General features: G+C 33.2%; 1 protein-coding gene across 1 annotated transcript in view; it reads left to right on the top strand.

Annotated features, from left to right (window-relative positions):
* Nucleotides 1–26,075, top strand: part of LOC114339845 (putative uncharacterized protein DDB_G0282133) — a 537,905-nt gene that overhangs the window by 393,430 nt on the left and 118,400 nt on the right. The gene's annotated exons all lie outside the window — the stretch shown is intronic.

A 26,075-nucleotide genomic window follows, 5' to 3' on the forward strand; every position in this document is an offset into this window, starting at 1 on the left:
ACATCAAGCTTAATATTCGATATCATCGCAATGTGAGGAATTGGATTTTTTGGTAATATAATGAATGTTGATTTTAGCCAGTTTGGTGGTATTTTACACATACGTTTTTAATTGCAACTTGTTCATCCTTTAATTGTCATGTACGTCGTGATTTTGATCTGCCCAGCCTTTGGGTTAGAATCTTCTGAGCATTTGATATATAAAACTCAATATAACACATGCAGGATCCCCTTTACTTAGCCAATATTGTCGTTTTGTTGCCCTCCCTCAAAACACACGTTATTCAATGGCGTTTTTAATAATTAACTGCAGATATAACAAATATGTTAAACACCAATGTATACATTAACAACTGCAACACAATACATAATTGAACATAAGCCAGGATAATGGGATAAATGAATATAAATTTAAATTGTTTAGACACACCACACAACTACATTAGCGCACTTCACAGCCGAATAAACCGGGCAGCAGCCAAATAGAAAGTGGCGCGAACAATTTCCAGCTTATTGCACACGCTGATACAGCAGCAAATTTCATCGGGGCTGATATCGGTCGCCAATATTTGGCGGACGAAAAGTTATGGTTGGATTAAAGGTGGACGGCGAAACTAGGACACTGTGCGGAAAATTGTGGATTTATAATTAGCATAACGGTATACGTGACGATTGTTAGATTCGTCATATGTGAAATTGGGCTTTACCTACATTCCGTGATATCGATATTTTGCAAAATAATCCCCTTTCGTTTTTTTTACCAAAATTTTATCGTTTTAACAGTACAGTATAATAATTTTGTGAAGTGATTAATTATCGAACAATATATAGACAATCAATGCAAACCAATCTGCTAAAACAAATTAAATCTAGGATTATAGCTACAGTGATCCTTCTTTCCATCAGAAGAACCTAAAAACCCTATCTAACCTCTTCATCGGCAATTCATATCCAAAACACTTTACACATTACTAATTTAAAAATAGCTTTTAAAACTGCATTAACTTTGAGATCTATTTTCTCCAAAGTTAAAGACAAGAAAGATATTAAAAATTGTTCCAACGTTGTCTATTAAATTCCTTGTAACAACTGTAATCTACTATATATCGTCGTACTCTATGCACGTACTCTTGGTAGTCGCTTACTGTCTCACAAGAGTGATTGAAGGTTGTACCCCGAAAGGTCAGCTTTTGCAGAACATGTCAACAAATATCATCACATAATGAGTTATGATTCAGTTAAAATTTTGGCTACAGAATCCAATTATATTAAAAGATTGTTTTTAGAAATGGCATTACTATCTCAAAACTCTAATTCAATGAACAGAAGGAGTGACATTAATCAATTAAGCACTATTTACTCCTACCTATTATATTTGGATAATCGTAATCATTCCAATTATGTTTCAACAAATGATTCATTGTAATTTCAAATGTAAAGTGGTAGAGCACGATATTTGGATTGTAATTGTTTCCTTCTCCTTCGTGAACTGTATTATCTAGGTCTGGTAAATTTGATTATCGTAAACTAACACAAAATTGATAAGATAAGTAAGATATGACAATCCGTTGAACACACAACTGATAAGAACAGGATACTTACCATTTCTGTAGTTTCCTGATCTGGGGCCCCAGTCACTTCTGCTTTCCTCCATGCACACCAAAATAGCAACTTTCGATAATTTATGGATCACACCGATGCTATGGTTGATTTTTGCCGAAAATTTTGATTACTTTGAGGGATGTAGGATTTGTCTCTCTTCGCCATTTGGGAATTGCTAGTATAGTCTTACGCATATGCGCAATAACGATTCTTCCGTACGCTGTACGAAAAAAAGAATAAAAAAATTTACAAGACCTTACGCCAATTTTTGTATCATTTAATGGTGCTCCTTCTGAAGTTGTGCTCATCCAAAAACCCAAACAGACTGTTTTTTTCGCAACATTTTATCTCAGGAATTCCACCATTTTAGTAACATTTTTATTATTTTGGACACGATATTTTATTTATTATTCTCTGACATTTCCCTACCCATACTTCCAGTTTTTTAAAGTATCTTATGCCTGGTTGCACCAACAAATCTTAAGCTCCAGCTTAGCCCAGCTCAGCCTATAGATCCATAGTTTTCGATTTTTATCTAAGCACGTCTTAACCGAGACGAAGTTTAAAATGCAATCCACGTGGCAACCCATTGTGGCAAGCTGAAAATTGATCTAAGACTCGATAGTGCAACGCGTATGTTTAGTAAGCTGAGCTTAAGTCATGTCTTAAGCTTAAGATCTGTTGGTGCAACCAGGCATTAATAAATATTTCCCAAAATTTGATAATATAATTTAAACAATATTTATTTACCTAATAAAGTTCTAGATTTTTTTGTAAATTTGTTTCAATATTATAAAATTACCAGAGAACGGCAGTTCTCGCCAGTGGCGCACATCCACACTCCCCTACACGCGACACTATATAATATATACACGAAATTTTCAATTTTCTAAATCTGACTGAATTGAAAATTGGTCCAACACCCATCTTAATTGTTCAGGAAAAGACTCACCCATTCATATGTCAACCATCCATTTTGGTCCACGGGTGTGCATTTTACGGCCCTTCCTATTTAGGGTCTGTTTTTCGTTCTCGTCCCCAAAACTCCAAAAAACTTCGAAAATTTAACTCCGACCTTTGCGGCTTCTGATAGTACTGATCATTACCTTTCTACCGCATGTCTAATTTTGAAAATCGGTTATGGTTATACCATTCAAAAATTACCGAGCTCAGAAATACGACTCAATTTTTATTTAAAAAAGGGAAAATGTTGGTCCATAGTCCATATGTATGTATTGTTATATTTCTATTTGATATGAAAATTAAAATTTGATAATTATAAACAGAATTCAATTTAATATAAAATATTTTCAATTTTCTCAACCACGGGCATATAAATTTAGAACAACCTGTATACAACAAATTGTTATATTTAATTTTAAGAAGTGATTAAATAAGACTCAAGTGAAATCGTTAATAGGTCATTATCGTTGTTCGCGGAAGGATCGGTCATTAGCCGATGCTAATTAAGACTAAGTGGAAATAGAGAATAGGTCATTAAAATTTGTATATAGTAGAAAGTAATTTTAGAATGGGAATTAACTATTTTCTTTGAAATCCATTAAGCATATTTAGAAAGTTTAAAAATTGGTTTTGAGGAATACTGCGAATGAGAGTTGGTGGTGGAAGTTTGATTTGTGAATCTGGAAGGGATATTTAGAAAGTAGGGGAATGAATGACAAATAGAGATCAGAATGTTTTGAGCTGTCGAGAAGTGAAGTCGAGTAGGAGACGGTAGTGTACGGAGAGTGAGAAAGCCGGTGTAGTTCCGTGAGTGTGGAGTATCTATCGTAGAACGAGAGGTAGGCCAGGTTGAGAGTAAAAGAACCTCCTTGAGCCAAGAGTTCCCGGTAGCTGATGGCAGTTTCGAAAAAGGTAGAACACAGCATCACGACAGAAGCAGGAAACGAGAGCTATACGAGTTAGTTTCAGAGGAGAACATTACTGGAAGCCAGGACGAGGTTTTGATTGCAGCCAAGGATAGCAGGAAACGGGTCTTGTGTGAAGACATTCTCAGTGCACCAGAAAAAGGTCAGTCTCATTTGTTTGGACATGAATGTATGGGTTTTTCGTAGTAAATACCACATTTAAAATTGAAAAAACATAATCAATAATATCAGAAAAGCTTCATCAAACTTAAATAGAATTGTTGCTGATAAATCATAATAGTTAAATGTTAATAAAAACTTTCAATTGGAAATCAAAAGGAAATAAGATTCCCATGTATAAATGTTATGTTTAAGAATAATAAGATATAGCAAATATTAAGCAGTGATTGCCATTTAAATAAAATAAACAATATTTTGATTACAATTGTAACCCATATGTGTTATTATTTTACTCTTTTCTTTCCTATCCCGATTAGGAACCATTAAGAAATACTTAGAAGCCACGTATGTAAGTACTTAATTTTATAAAAAGCCCTGAGATTGAAAACATATTGATGTATGATCTGGTAAATTAATTAGATTAGTATTAATACATTGATTAAATTAAGTGACATATAAGAATATCATCTCATATCAATAATCAAGATCACATCAACTGTCGTCCAACGTGGAGGGCATTGTTAAGTATTTCTAGTGGCAAATTTGAAGGATAGAAAGAGTAAAGCCGGTATTTGAAAATTTATATGCCTGTGGTAAAAAGTGAGATACTTACATTTGATAACATAAAATTTTAGATCTCTTTAGGTACAAATTTTACATAACTGATTTAATATTTTATTTTTACGATATTTACATTTGATATATTTATTGACAATTTATAATATTTGGGTGAGAAAAAGTCGTCTTGGTAACATACTAGTAAAATTTCATATTTGGCGGGGACAGTACTTCTTGAAAACAAATGTCTGTGACAAGAAGCCAAAGCAAAGACAACAAAAAACAAAAAGAACATTCAGACCAAGAAGATATTTTAGACACGACAATCATGGCATCAGAAAATCAGGAATTATCAGGAATAGATAAACTATTACAACTGATGCAACTCCAGTCACAAAAACTGGATGACAATCAAAGAGAAACACAACAAAAAATGGATGAAAATCAACGTGAAACGAAACAAGCCATGGAAGAAACATCAAAGAAAATGGATAAAGTGGATCAAAAAATGGATGAAACACAACAAAAAATGGATGAAACACAACAAAAAATAGATGAAACACAACAAAAATTGGATCAAAAAATGGATGAAACACAACAGAAAATGGATGAAACAAAAAGAATAATGCAAGAAAATCTGAAGGAAACAAAACAAGCCATAGAAGAGAACAACAAGAAAATGGAGGAACGCATAGAAAAGTATGAAATGAAAATTAAGGATCACATGAAAGAACAAGAAGTGAAAATTCAAAATAAAATAAAGGAGATAACGAATTGCCAGAAAAAAGAAATGGAAAGTTTGGAAAACAAGTTGCAAAACGCTATTCAAGCAGACATAGAAGAAGTGGAAAGAAAGATTGCGGAAATCAATACTCAACAAAATGTCGGAGAAAGAAGAGAAATGGTTATACATAGCACAGATGACGTGAGGATAAGGTTTGGCGGGGACGTAAGAAGATTACACCCAGTGCCGTTCATAAATAGCCTGAAAAAGAAAATACAACACATCGGAAATTTCGAAACAGCAAAAGAAACTATCAGAAATCATCTAAAATATGAAGCAAGCCTATGGTTCGATTGCAAAGAAGAAGAATTTGACAGTTGGCAACAATTTGAACAAAAATTTTTGAATTATTTCTGGGGAAAAGTCCAACAATTGGAAATTAACAAGGAATTGCAAAATGGGAAATACAATGATAGGATGGGTATATCAGAAAGGACATATGCATTACAAATTTACTATAACGCAAAACATTTACAATATAATTACTCATCGGAACAATTAGTCGAACTGATTGCAAGACATTTCGAAGAAACGCTGGAAGACCATATCACATTGCAAAACTACAAAGACATAGATAGTTTATGCCAATTCCTACAAATAAGAGAATCACGTTTAAGAGAAAGAAAATCAAGAAGGTCGCGAGAAGATTACAGGCCCCGAGAAACACAGGATTACAGAGATAGAAATCAAAATAGGAGGGAATATACAAGACGAGATATTAATCCCAGAAGGGAAAACGAAAATAGAGACAACGGAAGAGGAAATTATGAACAAAGAAATAGGCAATGGAATGAGGACAGAAATCGAGAATACCAGAATAGAAACACCACACTCGCAAATCAAGAAAACAGAAATAATGGTAGACAAAATGAACAGGGATATCGAGAAAACCGAAACAGATCCGACAGACCAAGAGAAAATAGAAGAGAAGTAAATAATACCCAGACAGATGAATATGACGGAGAGAGACATTATGACGAAAATATAAACTACGATGAGCAACCGGCGTTTTTTCACGACGGCGCTCACTAAAAACCAAAAATCAAACAGGAATCTTTTGTAACCCCAAGGAGTTTATTAAATTGGCAAGAAACAACGAAAAGAAAAATGGAGTTAATTTAAAATTTGTGGATGGATTTATCAACGAGAAACCAATTAAAATTATGATAGACACTGGATCTGAAATAACATTGGTCAACAGAAAACTAATAGAAGAAGTTAACTTAACAAATTTAATTTACAAAATACCTAGGGTAAATTTAGTGGGCGCAAACAAACGGACATTGGCAACTATAAATGAAGGCATACGAGTAATGGTACGACTGGGTAAGAAGATGTATGCACTACAATGTGTAATAATGCCAAACATGTCACATGACATGATAGTAGGAGTGGACGAATTGGCAGAAAAACATGTAGTGATAGATTTTAAAAATAATACGATGAATCTAACAGAAGAAAAAGAAGAAGAACAGAACAAGGAACAGGAGAAACAAAATACGGACGAATCAGGTAAATAACAAACAGTGGAAATGAATTTGGCAACGAAGCAAGGACAAAGAAGAAAAGGGAGAAAAAGTCAGAAAAAGACAAAAGAAAATGAAACCTGTGGCTCCTCAAAAGAAGAGTTGAGCCCAGAAGAAGAAAAATTGAGAGTATCAAAAGCAAAAGAAAACTGGGATTCCTCAAAAGAAGAGATGAGCTCAGGAGAAGAAGAAATAAAGCTAACAAATGAAAGCGAAAAAGATATGATCGAAACAGTGGCATTTGAAGAGGAGGCATATGAAAACGAGGATGCAGAATACACGGTAAAAGAATGTGAAAAATCTGAGGAAAAAGACAGAAGATTGATATGGGAAAAAAGGAAAGACAACATAATAGCCGACACTCTAACACAGGATGAGGACACTGAAAATAAGGAAACAATTACTCTACAGGTGGGACTAATTAGAGTAATACAAGAAGAAGGGGTATAAGACGTAGATTAAAGTAAGGAAATATACAGGGAGTTGGTTTTACCTCGAGAAAATTTATTTAAAATTGCAGATAAATTTTATCGAATACAAGGCGGGGATTTGTTATATTTCTATTTGATATGAAAATTAAAATTTGATAATTATAAACAGAATTCAATTTAATATAAAATATTTTCAATTTTCTCAACCACGGGCATATAAATTTAGAACAACCTGTATACAACAAATTGTTATATTTAATTTTAAGAAGTGATTAAATAAGACTCAAGTGAAATCGTTAATAGGTCATTATCGTTGTTCGCGGAAGGATCGGTCATTAGCCGATGCTAATTAAGACTAAGTGGAAATAGAGAATAGGTCATTAAAATTTGTATATAGTAGAAAGTAATTTTAGAATGGGAATTAACTATTTTCTTTGAAATCCATTAAGCATATTTAGAAAGTTTAAAAATTGGTTTTGAGGAATACTGCGAATGAGAGTTGGTGGTGGAAGTTTGATTTGTGAATCTGGAAGGGATATTTAGAAAGTAGGGGAATGAATGACAAATAGAGATCAGAATGTTTTGAGCTGTCGAGAAGTGAAGTCGAGTAGGAGACGGTAGTGTACGGAGAGTGAGAAAGCCGGTGTAGTTCCGTGAGTGTGGAGTATCTATCGTAGAACGAGAGGTAGGCCAGGTTGAGAGTAAAAGAACCTCCTTGAGCCAAGAGTTCCCGGTAGCTGATGGCAGTTTCGAAAAAGGTAGAACACAGCATCACGACAGAAGCAGGAAACGAGAGCTATACGAGTTAGTTTCAGAGGAGAACATTACTGGAAGCCAGGACGAGGTTTTGATTGCAGCCAAGGATAGCAGGAAACGGGTCTTGTGTGAAGACATTCTCAGTGCACCAGAAAAAGGTCAGTCTCATTTGTTTGGACATGAATGTATGGGTTTTTCGTAGTAAATACCACATTTAAAATTGAAAAAACATAATCAATAATATCAGAAAAGCTTCATCAAACTTAAATAGAATTGTTGCTGATAAATCATAATAGTTAAATGTTAATAAAAACTTTCAATTGGAAATCAAAAGGAAATAAGATTCCCATGTATAAATGTTATGTTTAAGAATAATAAGATATAGCAAATATTAAGCAGTGATTGCCATTTAAATAAAATAAACAATATTTTGATTACAATTGTAACCCATATGTGTTATTATTTTACTCTTTTCTTTCCTATCCCGATTAGGAACCATTAAGAAATACTTAGAAGCCACGTATGTAAGTACTTAATTTTATAAAAAGCCCTGAGATTGAAAACATATTGATGTATGATCTGGTAAATTAATTAGATTAGTATTAATACATTGATTAAATTAAGTGACATATAAGAATATCATCTCATATCAATAATCAAGATCACATCAGTATGTATGTGGAAAAGTTAAACCGATCTGAATTTTTTTTCTGTGTTTAAAGAGGGGGTCAGGGCCAATTCAGAACCGGTGTAGTTTGTGACTTTTGACCACCCATAAGCCAGCTATAGGACTTGGTAGGTACAAAACGGCATATTTTTTGGGGGTATATATCTTCGGTTCAAGAAGAGAGAGGAGAACCGCAAATACACCAAATCAATAGTATTGAGTTAAGCTTTCAAATGGTGTCGAAGCCGCCAGGATCAGACATACACACGGCTCAGTATAGCCGAAAAACTGAAAAACTAAACTTTGAAAATTTTGGTTTTTCGACCATTAATCAAAATGTCCACCTCCGAATTGCGCCAATAACTGAGCGTTTGTAGAAGGACTCTAGGCGAATCTAACGATGTATACCTCATATCCGGGAGAATTCGAATTTTTAAGTTATAGGCTTCATAAGTATGATCAAATCTATTTCTTATGGGAAAAACGGTTTTTCAAGCTCAATAATTCCTGTAATAGCTTCAGTTATCATACTTGACCTTAGATTCATCAGATACTACTTGTCAGTACGTTTCAAACTCATGTTTAGTGATAAAAATCGGTTAAGCCGTTTAGAAGTTATTAAGCTACAAAAGTATACTTAATTCAATTAACGATTATTCCCTAAATGGTTTATGTAGTTGTAGTGGTTACGACGCTAAATTTGATCTGGCAACGGGCAATTCGAGTTCATTTACCGGCCATTTCAATATTTTTTTTTCAATCTATTTCGAATAGAAAAAAAATCTAGTGTACATTCGATGGACACTAGATTATTTGGGAGATAATGCGACAAAGGCGACTATTTATAAAGCTTAACGTTTAATCGAGAAACATTGCATTTAACTTCATACATTTATTTATAAATAACTTTGAAAAACTCCTGATACAAGAATAAAAAGCCGCCAAACGCCGTAAAAATGAGTGGCACATACAATATTCCAGCTACAAAAAATCTGATATGAATATTACGTGGCGCGAAAATCTATTTTCATTTTGATGCAAAACAAAATTCTAGTTTTATTTTAAAAGATTTTTCCATAATATTTGCTAAATTTGAAGTAAAACGCGCCACAAAAGAGTAACTTTGATACAGTTTGAATTTTGAAACTATTTTGTGGCGCGTTTACTTCAAATTTAGCAAACATTATGGAAAAATCTTTTAAAATAAAACTAGAATTTTGTTTTGCATCAAAATGAAAATACATTTTCGCGCCACGTAATATTCATATCAGATCTTTTGTAGCTGGAATATTGTATGCGCCACTCATTTTTACGGCGTTTAGCGGTTTTTTATTCTTGTCAATATTATACTGTAAGCATCACTCGTTACTTCATCATTTTTAACGTTGGCATAAGTTATAATAAAATATGATCTTGAGAATTGTATTTAACAATAACTATCTTTAAGATGTTAATTCCTCCGAAGTCTGTTGTTTATTTACAACAAACACCATAAAACAAAATGAAACTTAACGCTATTGGCTATTGTTATGGACCAGAAATCATATTAAAATAATAATTACTTGCGGTTAGGTGTAAGTCTTGCGACAAAAATAAGACACGACTTGAATCATTCCCAAGTGACTAGCTGCACCTGTTCACTTTAATCAAGATTTTACATTGTCTAAAACATATAATTTAACACAAAAGTTCCATTGTTTTAGAAACTGTTGCCACAGTTTCCATCTATTTTTGTACACGTCAATTTTTACCTCCCAAAAATGAGATCGACCAAACAAATACGTTATATTTACGCTATTAAGCATAAAAAACTATTTCAAAAATAATTTATTGAGTTAAATGTTATGTTTATATGGGATTAAACTATAGTTAGCATTTAGTTGTATCAAAGCTCTAAATAATTTCACCGCTGATATTCAATCTGTACTCAGAGCACATTTAAGAGGCTCTAAAAGATATTGATCAAGACATCTCAATAAATAGAATCCAGCTCAGTAACCTGCAGTATGCAGATAATACAATAGTGTTTTCCAATACCATAGAAGGGCCGCAAAAGTTAACCAAAATAACGGAAACAAGTAGAACATATGGAAGGGACATAAACATCAGCAAAACCAAGCTAATGATCATCGGCAAGGAAAACATAACTAGAGCAAATCTGTATGTGAACCAAATGTGAATTGAATGTGTCTCACAATACAACTACTTGGAACTATAATTAATAAGTCGTGGGACAATACCCAAGAGCTTAGATGTCGCATCGGAAAGGCAAAAAGTGCAATCTTGACTATGATTGATCAAGAGCAATTACTTCACCCTAGAAACAAAAATAAGGCTCAAAAATAAAATAAAAATTCCATTTTTATTCAGTTGCAATGCGAAGGCAAAACAATCTTATTTTTCACCTAGAATACGGAGAGCAGTCCAGCCCTCGGAATCGACGATTTTCGACTCTTGTTGGAGTCTCATCGGAGAGAACGTAGGCCTGCTGCTCCATACTCTAAAGCGCTGGTTTCCTCGAAAGCGGCACCGACAAACAGCGACCGTAGTACTGCGATGAATTACGTCAGATTACGGTGAAAAATTCAAGGTTCTTCACTGCGGCAATGGAATGTGCAAGCTCAGCAAGTGGTGGCTTCCAGCGCATCCTTGGAAACCAAAGCTATTATTTTGCATGGTACAGTTTTTTATGATGTCATTCATCGCAGTGTTACGATCGCAGGTTGTCGGCACCGCTTTCGAGGAACCCAGCTCTTAAGTGACCAACACCGAGAGTTTATCCCCCACACCGCAACTGACGTGAATGGACTAGGTGACTAGCGCCATCTGGCAATTGAAAGATGAAGTAGTTCTAAGTGAAAAATAAGATTGTTTTGCCTTCGCATTGCAACTGAATAAAATTGGAATTTTTATTTTATTTTTATATTGGTCGTTACTTCTTTGAGTAACTAGGTCCATTTTCTGTTGGAATTTACCAGCTGAACAGACGGGGTCGTGAATTGTAAGTTTTTTGAATTCCCTCTTGTCTTCTTCGCTTCAGCATCCATCTGGCTTGCAAATTTGACTTTTTTTCTTTTCTGTATTTTAAATATCGTCCTGAAAAGACGATTCAAAAACAGTATCAATTCATGTATAGGTGTACACATGAATCAGCTGTCAGAGGCATGCCGCATGCAACGATGTAATGATGGCTGATAAATGTTTTTTTTTTCGGGTTTTGGAAAATTGCCCGTTTTTCACTGAAAAGTCCCGAATTTCAGGTATTTTTTCAGCCTTGTCCCGAATTCGACTGAATTTGAGTTGGTCACACTAGCATGATGCATCTCTTTTCTTTTGAGTGAGTTCTCACTTAATTTTTTACGCAGATGGCAAAAGACTCAAGCTATACAGGGTGAGTCATGAGGAACTGTACATACTTCTACCTCGTATAGAGGCCCCTATGGGGAATAACAAATGACCATTAAAAAGTGTCTGCTCCCATTGTTTAATAATATACAGGGCGAGATTCACATTTTGATAGCAATTTATATTCGTCATAATTTTTGATCGGTCAGATCGATGTTTCTCTTATTTTGGTCAATCGTTACACTATTACCACCTAATCAACTGATTTATTCAAACTAGAAAAAAATCAGGTCCGGCTTTAAAAAATTAGTTCGTTTGGGTCTTAGAAAAAATTTCACCCTGTATACGCTTTTTGAAAACTCTAATATTAATTTTACAAATTAGACAAATAGGCAATTAAAATAACATATTTATTTTTTCCCCACACGATTACTTAATTTTTAATAAAACACTCAAATTTGACTATGAATTAAAAATTTGGTAAAGTGAACCATAGATTAAAAAAAATTAACTTTTATTACAAAAATTAATTTTTTTAAACAAATATTTAATTTATGTTACCACCCAATCAACTGATTTATTCAAACTAGAAAAAAATCAGGCCCGGATTAAAAAATTATTTCGTTTTGGTCTTAAAAAAAATTTCACCCTGTATACGCTTTTTGAAAACTCTAATATGAATTTTACAAATTAGACAAATAGGCAATTAAAATGGCATATTTATTTTTTCCCCACACGATTACTTAATTTTTTATTAAAAAATCAAATTTGTCAAAATCACAATTTTACCACAAAAATAAAAATAATTAAATAACGTTTTTTTTTAAATTAAAAGTTTCACCATTTTTTTTTCTATAAGACGTCTAGATCTAAAACTCCCCATAACACTTCTTTTTTCTTTGGACTCTATAGTTTAACATAGACGTGATCAAATAGATAAATTTTAAATTTTTTCACTTAATTTTTGCGCTTTAACTTTGCAATTCACAAAGCTGCACCTTTTATTTTTAAAAATTCATAACTTTTACGAGAAGAAGGCTGAAAGTCTGCAACAATAATTGTCATAGTCTTCACAATGGTAAGAGATATGTGCTGTAAAAATTTCAGAAAAAAAATTTAAATGGAACGTTGTAGCGAGTTAAACCGTGATTTCATCTTTTTTTTTCATTTTTAGGTTAAAATTCCGATTTTGACAAATTTGATTTTTTAATAAAAAATTAAGTAATTGTGTGGGGAAAAAATAAATATGCCATTTTAATTGCCTATTTGTCCAATTTGTAAAATTCATATTAGAGTTTTCAAAAAGCGTATACAGGGTGAAATTTTTTTTAAGACCAAAACGAAATAATTTTTTAATCCGGGCCTGATTTTTTTCTAGTTTGAATAAATCAGTTGATTGGGTGGTAACATAAATTAAATATTTGTTCAAAAAAAATTTATTTTTGTAATAAAAGTATTTTTTTTTTAGTTTATGGTTCACTTTACCAAACTTTTAATTATTATTCTTAGTCAAATTTGATTTTTGTTTAAAAAAAAATTAAGTAATCATGTGGGGAAAAAAATAAATATGCCATTTTAATTGCCTATTTGTCTAATTTGTAAAATTCATATTAGAGATCTTTAAAAAGCGTATACAGGGTGAAATTCTTTCTAAGACCCAAACGAACTAATTTTTTAAAGCCGGACCTGATTTTTTTCTAGTTTGAATAAATCAGTTGATTGGGTGGTAACATAAATCAAATATTTGTTAAAAAAATTAATTTTTGTAATAAAAGTTATTTTTTTTTAAATCTGTTTTACTTTACCAAACTTTTAATTCATAGATTTTTATATAAAAAATTAAGTGGGGAAAAAATAAATATGCCATTTAAATTGCCTATTTGTCTTATTTGTAAAATTCATATTAGAGTTTTCAAAAAGCGTATACAGGGTGAAATTTTTCCCAAATGAACTAATTTTTTAAAGCCGGACCTGATTTTTTTCTAGTTTGAATAAATCAGTTGATTAGGTGGTAATAGTGTTTGTAACGATTGACCAAAATAAGAGACACATCGATCTGACCGTTCAAAAATTATGACGAATATAAATTTCTGTCAAAATGCGAAACTCGCCCTGTATATTATTAAACAAGGGGAGCAGGCACTTTTTAATGGTCATTTGTTATTCCCCATAGGAGCCTCTATACGAGGTAATAATATGTATACAGTTCCTCATGACTCACCCTGTATTTGACGAGTAGTATTTTATTTAGCCTTAAATAATGACCTTATTTGTTGTTACATAGAAACTAACTACACATACGTAAATTTTACTATCTGTGAATTGACGTTTGTTTTTTTTTTCAGGTATGGTTTCACTCAATTTGTATACATTATTGTAAGTATGTACAAAATTTATATAAAACTATAAATAAGTTAGCAATTTGTACAAAAAGCTTATAATATAGTTTTGAGGCGCTTGATTCTTTTGAAATATTTTTATGTTGACTTCGAAACTTAAGTACAGTAACATAAATTTGTAAGTTTCTTTAGCATGTAGAAAACATTGAAGAACCATATCTTTCTTAAAATTAGTCCTAGAACCTTGAACAATAGACCATTTTTAAATGTAATTGATTTTTCTTTCTATTTATGTATTATTGCATATTCCCAAAATTACATAGAAAAAAGTTATATAACAATGTTTGCGAAAAAATAGGGAAAATTTACCCAAAAATGGTGTTAGTGGCGAACTTCGAAAAATCTTTTTCCGAATAGTATAAACCCTAAAGACTTCTTTCAATCGTCATTTTAAAGAGGAAAGGCGGGAGTTTTTTTCTGTGAAGTAAAGGGTATACCTACCTATAGTTACATCCGTGGAAAAAAGTTAAGGAACAAAAATAAAAATAACATCTTTTGTGTTTTTTTTCTTTGTTTTTTTAATATATTTTTGTCAAAAAACATTTATTTTAGCTTTAGAAGGTAATATTTCGGTAAGAAATTTAATGTTGAACAACTTTTCTGTAGATTTATATGTACAAAAAGTGCATAGAATTCATCCTAATGCACTCTAGTGCATAGGGTCTAATTCACCCCTTTCTAAAAATGCACCCCTTTAAATGGCAGAACTACACGTTTTTTTATATTTGAGGGTCCATTGACCCCATGATACAAAACCACACCTTTAACGTTGTAGTTCCTTTATACAGTAGGTATACAAATATTAGTAACCTATATTCTTCACTTATAGGTCTGGATCCGGCGTATGAAAAAAAAGTTGACTAATAGCAAGCTGAAAATTTGTTAATAGCTTAAGGGTGTCTAGTCGGACAAACTTTGATATATAGGAACACTGGAACAGGGAAAGTTTTAATTGTGGAACAGGTTAAAAATTTGGAACGGTCAGACCACGAAAACGTCACATGTATTTTGTCCGACAGAACTTCGAATTGATTTGTTACCCTTTCATTAAACTCTCATGCAAAAATCAGACTGCTATTTATTTTATCACCTGTCATAATTCCTGTCATTTGACATGTTCTACGTGTTCCACTCATTATAATGCCCATTTGGTGATAAATAGCAGCCTGATTTTTGAGAAATGAGAGTTTAATGAAAGGGTAACAAATCAATTGGAAGTTCTGTCGGACAAAATACATGTGACGTTTTCGTGGTCTGACCGTTCCAAATTTTTAACCTGTTCCACAATTAAAACTTCCCCTGTTTCAGTGTTCCCATATATCAAAGTTTGTCCGACTAGACACCGTTAAGCTATTAACAAATTTTCAGCTTGCTATTAATCAACTTTTTTTCATACGCGGGATCCAGACCTATTATCAATGTACTGTTCAGCGAAATAAAAAAATATTTTTGTTCGTAAATTCGCTTAAACAAAACTTGAAAATTTCAAAATAAGCAAACCATATACATAACTTTATATTCATATTCTTAATAGTTTCCTCTCAGCTGCAGCATCTCGCCGTTGGTACTTAATGTTTTTTACTAAAATTCTCGTTGGCGGTCTTTTTTTTGTGCCCTCTGTGAGAGTCGTCGTGTAATTAAACCAATTTAAATGATAAAGAAAGACGAAGAGATTCTAACAAGTGCCTGTTGGTGCAGCGTAAAAGCTAAAACACTTTAAAAACTTCCTTTTATGCTTTTTAACTGCAGGGGTCTAATTTTAACATAACCGCTTAATTAGTATACAAAAGACTTCTTTAGGTGTTGTAGAGTCGGCGTAAAGTAAAAATCGGCGGACGTCATCATTTTGCCTTCTAGAGCGAGTGGGTGTAAGATTCGTGATTGCGTGTTAAATGCGTTTAGTTCTGATTAATGGTATTTGATTCTGATGGACTATTGTTGTGGCTTCTTAGGCGAGGATATGAAGCTCTAAAATCGCCTAAACCTCTAACTTTTTTAAAGTAACACGGGTCGTTATGAAACCTTTTGCATTAGATTCGAGAGAGCTTCAGGAAAAAAGTTGACCTATTGGCAAGGGACAAATGAAAACTTTATAGACCAGGAACCGAACCGCTTTTCAAAAAATCAATGTTTTTCGATATTTTACTCATTTACGATTCACTCAATTTTTGCCCTAGAAACAATTTTTTCAAACTAATTTCTTAGGAATTAAAAATACATTACAATTTCATATTTAAACATTTTTTCGTATCTCTGATGCTAATCTTTCTATTCTGAACAAAATGGAATTTTTTACCAAACTACAAAAATTTGTTATTTGTTTTAACTCCAGTTTTTTAAAAACTAATTATTCTAAGCCAGTCAATCTGGAATCTATGAATAATATATAAATAAAGAAGAATGAATAAGGCCAATGACTAAAAACACCGCTAACTTACATTAATAAGCTTCCAATTGGATTTCTCTTTTTTTAACCGTAACTTTTCCATCACCTTGCTGGGCACAACTCTTAAACTCTTAACAAAAATACTTGCCAATAAAATAAATGAAGAATACACAATTAGTGAGGAACAACAAGGTTTTCGGAAAAATAGGTCCACAATAGACGCCATATTCATATCCAGACAAATTGCTGAGAAAGCACTGGAATATAATAAACCTGCATTTATGTGCTTTATAGATCTGACTAAGGCCTTCGATTGTGTAAGATTGGAAGATGTGCCAAGATTGCTAAAGGAGAAAAATCAGCCCAAGATGATAAGGATAATTAAAGACATTAATACGAAGAACAAAACCAGAATAAAAGTTGAGAATGAACTAACATCGGAAGTAGAAATCAACTCGGGAATCAGACAAGGGGGTAGATTGAGCCCATTGCTTTTTAATTTAGTCATGGACAAAATCATAGAAAACAGTAAAGGTACTGGAAAAGGATATAAGTTGGCGGAAAAACAAATAAAAATCCTCTGTTATGCTGACGACGCAATCTTAATCTCCGATAACGAGGATAACCTACAGCGAATGGCAAAAACTTTCAATACAGTGGCGAAGAAGTACAGCATGCAAATATCAACAGCCAAGACAAATATCTGGGAATCGAAATATGTAGTTATGGAGATGTTAAAGAGAGCGTCCGAAAGCAAGCAAATAAAGCCAATTACGTGTCAGGATGTCTGAGGGATGTCATCTGGAGAAACAAAGATATGAGGCTGGAAGGGAAACTACGCATATACAAATCATGTGTAAGACTGATCATGACGTATGCGATAGAAACAAGATGTGACACAGTAGAAACCAAGAGGATACTGAGAACATCAGAAATGAGAACGCTGAGGTCAATAACTGGGAAAACACTGAGAGACAGAATACCGAACGACAGAATAAGAGATCTCTGTAACATACAAGATATAGTACGGTGGGGAAGACAGAGACGACGAGAGTGGAATCAGCATGTGACGAGAATGGACAGCGAGAGAATAGCCTGTATAGCCAGGGATTCTAAGCCAACAGGCAAGAGACCAATAGGAAGGCCCTTTAAAAGGTGGCGAGATAGCTGGCAGTCAACATTACAGCTACGAATACAAGCTCAAAATCGGTAAGGAACAGGCCAAGCGGCCTATTATAAGAAGAAGAAGAAGAACTTTTTTATTTTTTATCCTAGAAAGTTTGGTAAAAAAGAATTTTGTAGGTTTGTGAAAGATCTATAAGGCTGTTAATATTAAATGCTTTTAAAATCAGTCGCAAAAGAGGTGACTTTGAAAGGGTTGGTAAAGCTGGTATTTGCATGTTATTACAAGTTTTAATTGTCAATAGCTCACGCAATTTTTACCGTAGAAAAAATTTTTGCAAACAAGTTCTTGGGAATTAAATAATTTACAATTTTATATTGAAATATTTTTTCGTATCTCTGATGCTAATCTTTCTATTCTGAAGAAAATAGCATTTTTTACCAAACTACAAAAATTTGTTATTCGCTATCAACTCCATTTTTTTAAACTAATCATTCTAAGCCGGTCAAATCACTAGAACCTATTAATAATTCATAAATAAAGAAGACCAAATAAGGTCAATGACTAATTTTAAGTAGGGTGGTGAGTAGGGGGGGGGGACGAAGTTTCCGATCACTTTTTCGCTGAAAAAAATAGGGACTGACATTCTTTTTATTATAAGTCACTTAATTTTTGAGCTAGAGACGATTTTTTTTTATTTCTTGAGATATATATTTTAAATATGTACTTTAAATTAGTTTGAACAATTTATCCTCGAAAAATGCATAGTTTTCCCGTCTTTTGACTTTGAAACTACAATATTTAGTAGTTGACGAAGCAGAACATATAAAGTATAGCTCGATTAATCTTGGTTTTAATAAAAATTAAAAAAAAAACGGTTGTGTTTATTTTTTCAAAAGGTACATTTTTGTTAAGCACAGTTGTTTTGATAAAACGAAAACTTTTTGAGTTACTAGCAGAAAACTGATTAAAAACATTGATTTTTTCGATATAAAACTAACACTTTCGATAGCGAATAAATCGAAAACTATTAATTTTATCAAAAAAACGTATAGAACATTTTTTGCTTAGAATGAATATTTTTATCAACTTTTGCAGTCAAAATATAATAAAAAATGTCCACCCCGAGATGGGGTGGCAACCAACCCCATGGTCAAAGCGCCTTTTATAGATTTGGATCCTTGGACTATCCACTACTTATTCTCAAATTTTTAAGCGAATCGATCCATTCTGTAAAAATTGCGAGGTTTTGTCCTATTTTAAGTTTAATTTCTTGGAGTATTATTGTTGTAGGCATTTTCCAAAGTGCATCTCAAAGTGTTCAAAAAATAAAAATTCACAACTCAGCAACTAATCATCGAAATGAGTTCAATTTTCACATTTGGGGGGTTTTTGAGGTCGCCAAACACGAATATGTGGTCGGCGAAACTGTAAGAGGTACCTAGTGCCCAGTATTCTGGTATTCACGTGGTCTCCTGGAGTTTTATGGAAATTCATTATGAAAATCGTTGAAATTTGTTATTCCGAGCTTTTTGAGGTCGTTAAACACGAATTTAGCTGCGGCCATGCTGTACGAGATACCTGGTGTCCGGCATATAAGTCATTTTCTGCAGTTTTATGAGAATTCGTTATGAAAATAGTTTAATGAAAAATGATGAAAAATTGAAACATGAAAAATTTATTATCTCGGGGTTTTTGAGGTGGTTGAACACGAATATGGGTCGGCGAAGCTGTAGAGATACCTGGTGCCCGGAATGTATCTCATCTCCTGGAGTCCTGGAGTTTTATGGAAATTCATTATTAAAATCGTTGGAACTTGTTATCCCGAGGATTGTGTGGTCGATGAAAACGAATATTACTTCGACGATGCTGTACGAGGTAACTGGTGCACTGTATCTACATCGTCTCTGGGAATTTTATGTTTTTATTTATTTTTACGATGTAGATACCGGGCACCAGGTACCTAGTACAGCATGGTTGATGCAATATTCGGATTCGGCGACCCCAAAAACCCCGATATAATAAATTTTAGCTATTTTCATAACCAATTTCCATAAAACTCCAAGAGACAACGTAGATACCGGGCACCAGGTACCTCTTACAGCTTCGCCAACCCGATATTCGTGTTCAGCTACCTCAAAAACCTCGAGATAACAAGTTTAAACGATTTTCGTATCGAATGTTCATAAAACTCCAGGAGATGTTGTAGATACCGCGCACCAGCTATCTCGTACAACTAGTGTTGCCCAAAATAGGTCTTGGTCTTGCAGTCTTGGTCTTGTTCTTGCGTTTTCGCAAGACCAAGACCAACAACGCCTAATTTTAGCAAGACCAAGACAAGACTTACCGTGCAAGACTTAAAACTGTAGCCTCATATTTTCTTAACATTATGTTTTTTTATTCATTCGCTTATATTGGACAATAAAAAAGTTAGGTACTTTTTTAACTAGCCATGTTTTTCATCATTATAGGCTATTTTTAAATAAGTATGGCAAACTTTAATGGGTAATTCTGTACGAAAAGTAATTACAGTTTAGTTTCAAACAGTGCGTTCAAACCTCACCCGGTGTCAGTTGTCTAGGTCTAGATATTTATTAATTTGGCTAGTCTTTACTATGGCTATGATATTCAAGCTTAAAATGTACCTCTCTATTACGTTGTTCAAAGATATGCAACAGGCTGATGGGCAACTGCGAGACTTGCAAGACTCTTGCTGCAAGACCAAGACCAGGAGCGCAATACCAAGACCAAGACCAAGTGCACTGGCGCAAGACCAAGACTGTGTAAGTCTCGTCTTGGTCTTGCATTTGAGCAACACTAGTAGAACACCTTCGATGCAATCCCCGATATAATAAATGTCAGCAATTTTCATAACGAATTTCCATATAACTCCAGGAGATGACGTAGGATACAGGAAACGAGACAAACAGAGATAACCCCGAAGAATAGAGGGCTTCCAACGAGGAAAAAAATTAATATATAAAATACATACAATTAGCAACAGTTAGGGAACAATCCTTCTAAACTGATTACGAAGATCAACTATTTCCTCATATTTGTTGTGAATTTTCACATGGATCTTTGTCCATCCTACCATGATATAGGTATTTTTCGTGTTAAATTAAAATATGCGGCCAGGCCCTGTAGTTACTGTAAAAAATTCAACATTTCTCATCGGAATAAAAAACAATTTCAGTACGAACATTTCCGTTAACTATATAATTTCGTTATATTCGAAATCGTGGCTCGTTAGAAGCAACTGTCGTGCATTGTGTAAAAAACGCGTGTTGTAAATATTTTCGTCAAACTTTACTCTTTTCCGGGCAGATGTCTTTTCCCACACAAACATTCCCATGTACGCGTTGCTCGACAAAACAAAACGGGTGATAGGTTGTATATACGCGTTGTTCTATACAGGTGAGCCTTAAGTGATTCTTGACATCGGTCAAGGTCACCTACCTAGCGTGACCTTGTCTCCTTATGTACAATTGTTTTGTACGATTTCAGAGGCGTGCAAATTATATAGATGTCACAAGGGGTATTACAACTTATATACGTAACATACATGCCCTCATATTATATCTCCTATCTATGCTTTCTCAAAATCAACGAATATCATTTGAGCTTCTGTTTCTTTATTCCTGTATTTTTTCATCACTTCCGAATAATGAATATTGCATTTGTTGTTGACATGCCTTGCATAAAGTCAAACTGATTATCGGTTATTTCGATCGTATACGTTTATCAATTACTCATCTCTCTCATACTTTCATGGTGTAACTAAGTAGTTTTATAGCCCTGTAGTGCAGTCTGTACATTGTTATAGTATATCTCCCTTGTTTTTGTAAACAGATACTAATATACTAATATACTGCTTCATTAATTGTCATTTATGTATGAAAAATATAAATATTTGGGTACAATAATTAATGAAACTAATGAGTACACAGAAGAGATTAAAGCAAGAATAGGACAGGCAAGAAATTCTTTCAACAAACTAAAAAAAGTACTCTGTAGCAGGGACATTACAATTTCTTTAAAGATAAGACTTCTGAGATGCTACGTGTTCTCCGTATTATTCTATGGGTTGGAGGCTTGGACATTAAAGAAGGATGTTTCGGACAGATTAGAAGCCTTCGAGTTATGGGCCTACAGAAGAATATTAAGAATAAGTTGGGTGGATAGAGTCACGAATATCGAGGTGTTGAGAAGAATGGGAAAAGATAAAGAGGTTTTAAATACAATTAAAGTCAGAAAACTGCAATATCTGGGACATGTTATGAGGGGCGAGCGTTATAACTTGTTACAATTGATAATGCAAGGAAGAATACAAGGTAGAAGGAGTCGCGGAAGAAGACGCATCTCCTGGTTAAACAATTTGAGAGCTTGGTTTAATTGCACTTCTGCTGATCTCTTTAGAGCAGCGGTATCGAAAGTGCGAATTGCCGTGATGGTTGCCAACCTTCTTAGAGGAGATGGCACATGAAGAAGAAGAAGTTATAGCCTTTATATCAATCAAATTATAAAAAGGCCTCGAAATGTATAATCAATATTTGGCAAATATACTCCATAATCCTGTGATATTGTACGCATCATATTGGATGGTAAAGGAAAATTAATCTTGCCTAAATCTCCTTCAATTCTAGGTGTATTCATCTAAGCCAGATGCGAAAAATGAGAATCGACTGAACAAACTACTATTAGTGGAGTCACTGAAAGTGGATATGAGCTATTACCTCCGATTTCGTTGAACCTCCATCGATTTGCATGAAAATTAGTGAGTGGTTAGAGAGAATATCTCAAGGAACAAAGGTGACATGGTGCTAACTTGCGCTTTTACCCTGGGGGGTGGATGCCACCCCTTCTCGGGGTGAAAAATTACTTTATATAAAATTAACCCCATAATTCGATAGAGGGACAAATTTCAAGCAAAATTTTTATATAAAGTTATTAAAATAAATCAAAACTTTTTGACTTATTAAAGATCAAAGATTTTAATTTTTCTTGAGAAAAATGCATGTTTTTAACCAATTTTTCATCAATAACTCAAAAAGTGTAAGTTTTTACAAAAAAGTTATTATTATCAAAATTGAAGCTAATAAAAAACGAAATAAACCCCTTACTAGAAAAACCTTTTAATGTTAACAAAAAGTGAGTTATAGGTAATTGAATGTTTATTTTTTTCGGCGAGTAAAAAACTCTTCTGAAATAACGGGAAATCGATGCATTTTATAACATAAACTTATTAAACATTTGTCAAAGTACCTAAAAATATCTATCAAATGAGCTCCCAAACATGTTGATAGCGTTAAAACTTATGCTCCAAAATTTTTTCAAAATTTATCTTTTAAAAATTTTTCCAAAAAATGTTATTGTTATTTTTTTAATAACTCCGTTCGTGTTTACGATATTAGGTTCATCTAAAAACTGTTTGAAAGTTAATTCCAAGTGCTATTTAAGCACGTTTAATCTAATCTTTTAAACCCCTTACTTAAAAAAAAAAGGTTAAATGACCCCGGTTGCATGGTTCTCACAGCAAAATTTAAGATTTAAACGTTTCTATCTCGGTTATTTTTTACCCTATAGAAATAGTAAAAAAAGTAAAACATTTGGCACAAAAAAAAACTAAAATTTGGTTATTTATAATTTTTTAAGTATATTGAGTATTTTTGGAGTTATTATCAAAAGAATATGAGAATTACAATAATTTTAAAAATTATGATTTTTTAAACTATATCTTTTTTTTTTAAATATGCATTCTAAACCGGTCAAAATTATCGAAAACATTACTTATGCTAATATAAAGAAGTTCTTGTAAGAATTACTATAAATTTTAATTTTTATGGAAATGGCGTATGTTTTATTTTTCACTTTTTCCTAAAAAAATCGAAACGGTTCTTTTATTTTCATTATAACTTGCTTAATTTTGACGCTATTACCTTGTTCTGAAGCTCAGTTGATAGGTATTCAGAAGTACTTTGACAAATATTTAGCAGGAATATTTTATACATTGCATCGTTTTCCCGTTATTTAAGCTTGAATACTTAGATTTGAGTACTCGTCGAAAAAAATACACATTCAATTGCCAATAACTCACTTTGAACTAACATTAGTTTAGTTCTTTATGTGAGGAATATATTAAATTTTTTATTATCTTCAATTTCAGTTACAATAACTTTTTTGTAAAAACTTATAGTTTTGGAGTTATACGTGAAAAACGGATTTAAAACATGCATTTTTTTACGAAAAAATAAAATCTTTGGTCTTTAATAACTCAAAAAATGTTGATTTATATTAAGAACTTTATATAACAAATTTTGCTTATAATTTGTCCCTATATCGACTTATGGTATTATTTTTAATAAAATAATTTTCATCCCCGAGACGGGGTGGCATCCACCCCCAGGGTGAAAGAGCAAGTTGGCATCATGTCACCTTTGTTCCTTGAGGTATCCTCTAATTACTCACCAATTTTCATGAAAATCGATGGAGGTTCAACGAAATCTGAGGTGAAAACCTTCAGTGACTCCACTATATCTCAGTATTTATCTCCTTGATGCATTCCAGTCCAGTGTGATATTAAACGCCAGAATCTCAGTTGAGCATACAAAGGTAAAATCAAAGAGATAAAAGAAAAACCAGGCATTTTCCCAAATAATCCGTTAGTTAGAGACATTGTCATTAAAATTTATAAATGTAATTAAGATGTTAAAAACCACTGTAAGGCCTGTAACCACTACCACAAGAGGCTGAAGAGGAATCTGTGCAGGTGGAAACAATTACAGTAGAGCCTGTTGTAGGCCCTAAAAATGAATAAACTGCAAAATTAAGACCGTACACATGAATTTCCAGCACAAAAACATCGACATTATCTTGCCAAAAATAGCTCAAAAGAACATTGATAAGGTGCTTATGCAAAAACCACGTATAAGGGTACGGAATTATCCTAAAAGGCAAAAAAAAAACTTTCTGCTTCTTCCCCGGTATCCAGTTGCTGGTATAGATTTGTAAACACTTCTGCTTTAGATTTTGCTACTTTCGCTTTAAATGAAGAATTATAACTATTTAGGGACAAACATTAGTGAAACAAACGATTATACCAAAGAAATCCGAATTAGAATAGAAAAGGCTAGAAGTGCATTCACTAATATGAAACAAATATTATGTAGTAGAGACCTCAGCCTAAATCTGAGAAAACGAGTACTAAAATGTTATGTATTTTCTGTTCTTTTGTATGGTGTGGAGACATGGACTCTCAATAAACAATGCCTCGATAGATTGGAAGCATTTGAGATGTGGACGTATCGAAGAATGCTGAGAATCTCCTGGACAGACAGAATAACCAATGAGGAAGTACTAAGGAGAATACAGAACAGCAGGGACATACTGGATTCCATCAAAATAAGAAAACTTCAATACTTGGGTCATATAACACGTGGTGACAGATATGAACTCCTAAAATTAATTATGCAGGGAAAGATTCAAGGAAGGCTCAGCATAGGTAGGAGAAAAATCTCCTGACTGAGAAATCTCAGAATGGTTTTGATGCAGCTCAACTGAACTCTTTCGGGCTGTAGTATCAAAAGTGAGAATAGCAATGATGATTGCTAACCTTCGTCGCCGAGATGGCACGTAAAGAAGAAGAAGATTTTAGCTTTCTTTCTGGCGACCATATAGTTTTGAAGCTCTCTCATCTTTTAACGTCCACCAAAGTTTTTTTTGGGATCTCTGATGATATTTTGGTGTAGTTTCGCTTTTTTACTATGTCCCGCACAAGCAACTTATGTTGTTGGGTCACAGTGTCACTAACTATTACCTTGTAGTCCTTACAATCACATATTTATTATCTTTTGCAAGAATGTGTCAAAAATCTCCATATCTAATGTTGTTACGCGGATTCTTAAGATTATATAAAATATATTGGTACGTTTAATGCAATTTTTTAATGCATACTTATATGTGGTTGTGTGGTTGGAATATTTACTCCGAACCACACCTGTGGTTGGAATATTTCTGCCACCCAATTTGATATACCTTATAAAATTACCGTATAAAATTACCCATTTATTATCATTCAACAACCCCGCAAATTAACACTAACCCAACCGACCCGAACAAAAATCTAAAAAGAAATAAAAAGGGGCATTATGGACCAAACAATGTCCATTGAAAAAAATCCTCCTCGCCTTGTTATGATGAGAAAAGAACGACCAGCAACGGAATGCTTTTGTTTCGTTTACAGAACAAATGAATTCTTAATTATTTATAGCGTGTTGTTTTTAGCGTTTCCACAGAAACGTTTCGCATTTGTTTTATATGCCTAGTTATAATTATAGGGTATAAATATGATGATACAACTGTCGTTTATGGAATAGATACGACGCGTTCAATTAACTAAGAGAAAGATGTGCGTGTGGCATGAGCGTACTATTCGATTTTTATTGGTTTATT

Source organism: Diabrotica virgifera, chromosome 7 (assembly GCF_917563875.1).
Source record: "Diabrotica virgifera virgifera chromosome 7, PGI_DIABVI_V3a".
NCBI classification, from domain to species: Eukaryota; Metazoa; Arthropoda; class Insecta; order Coleoptera; family Chrysomelidae; genus Diabrotica; species Diabrotica virgifera.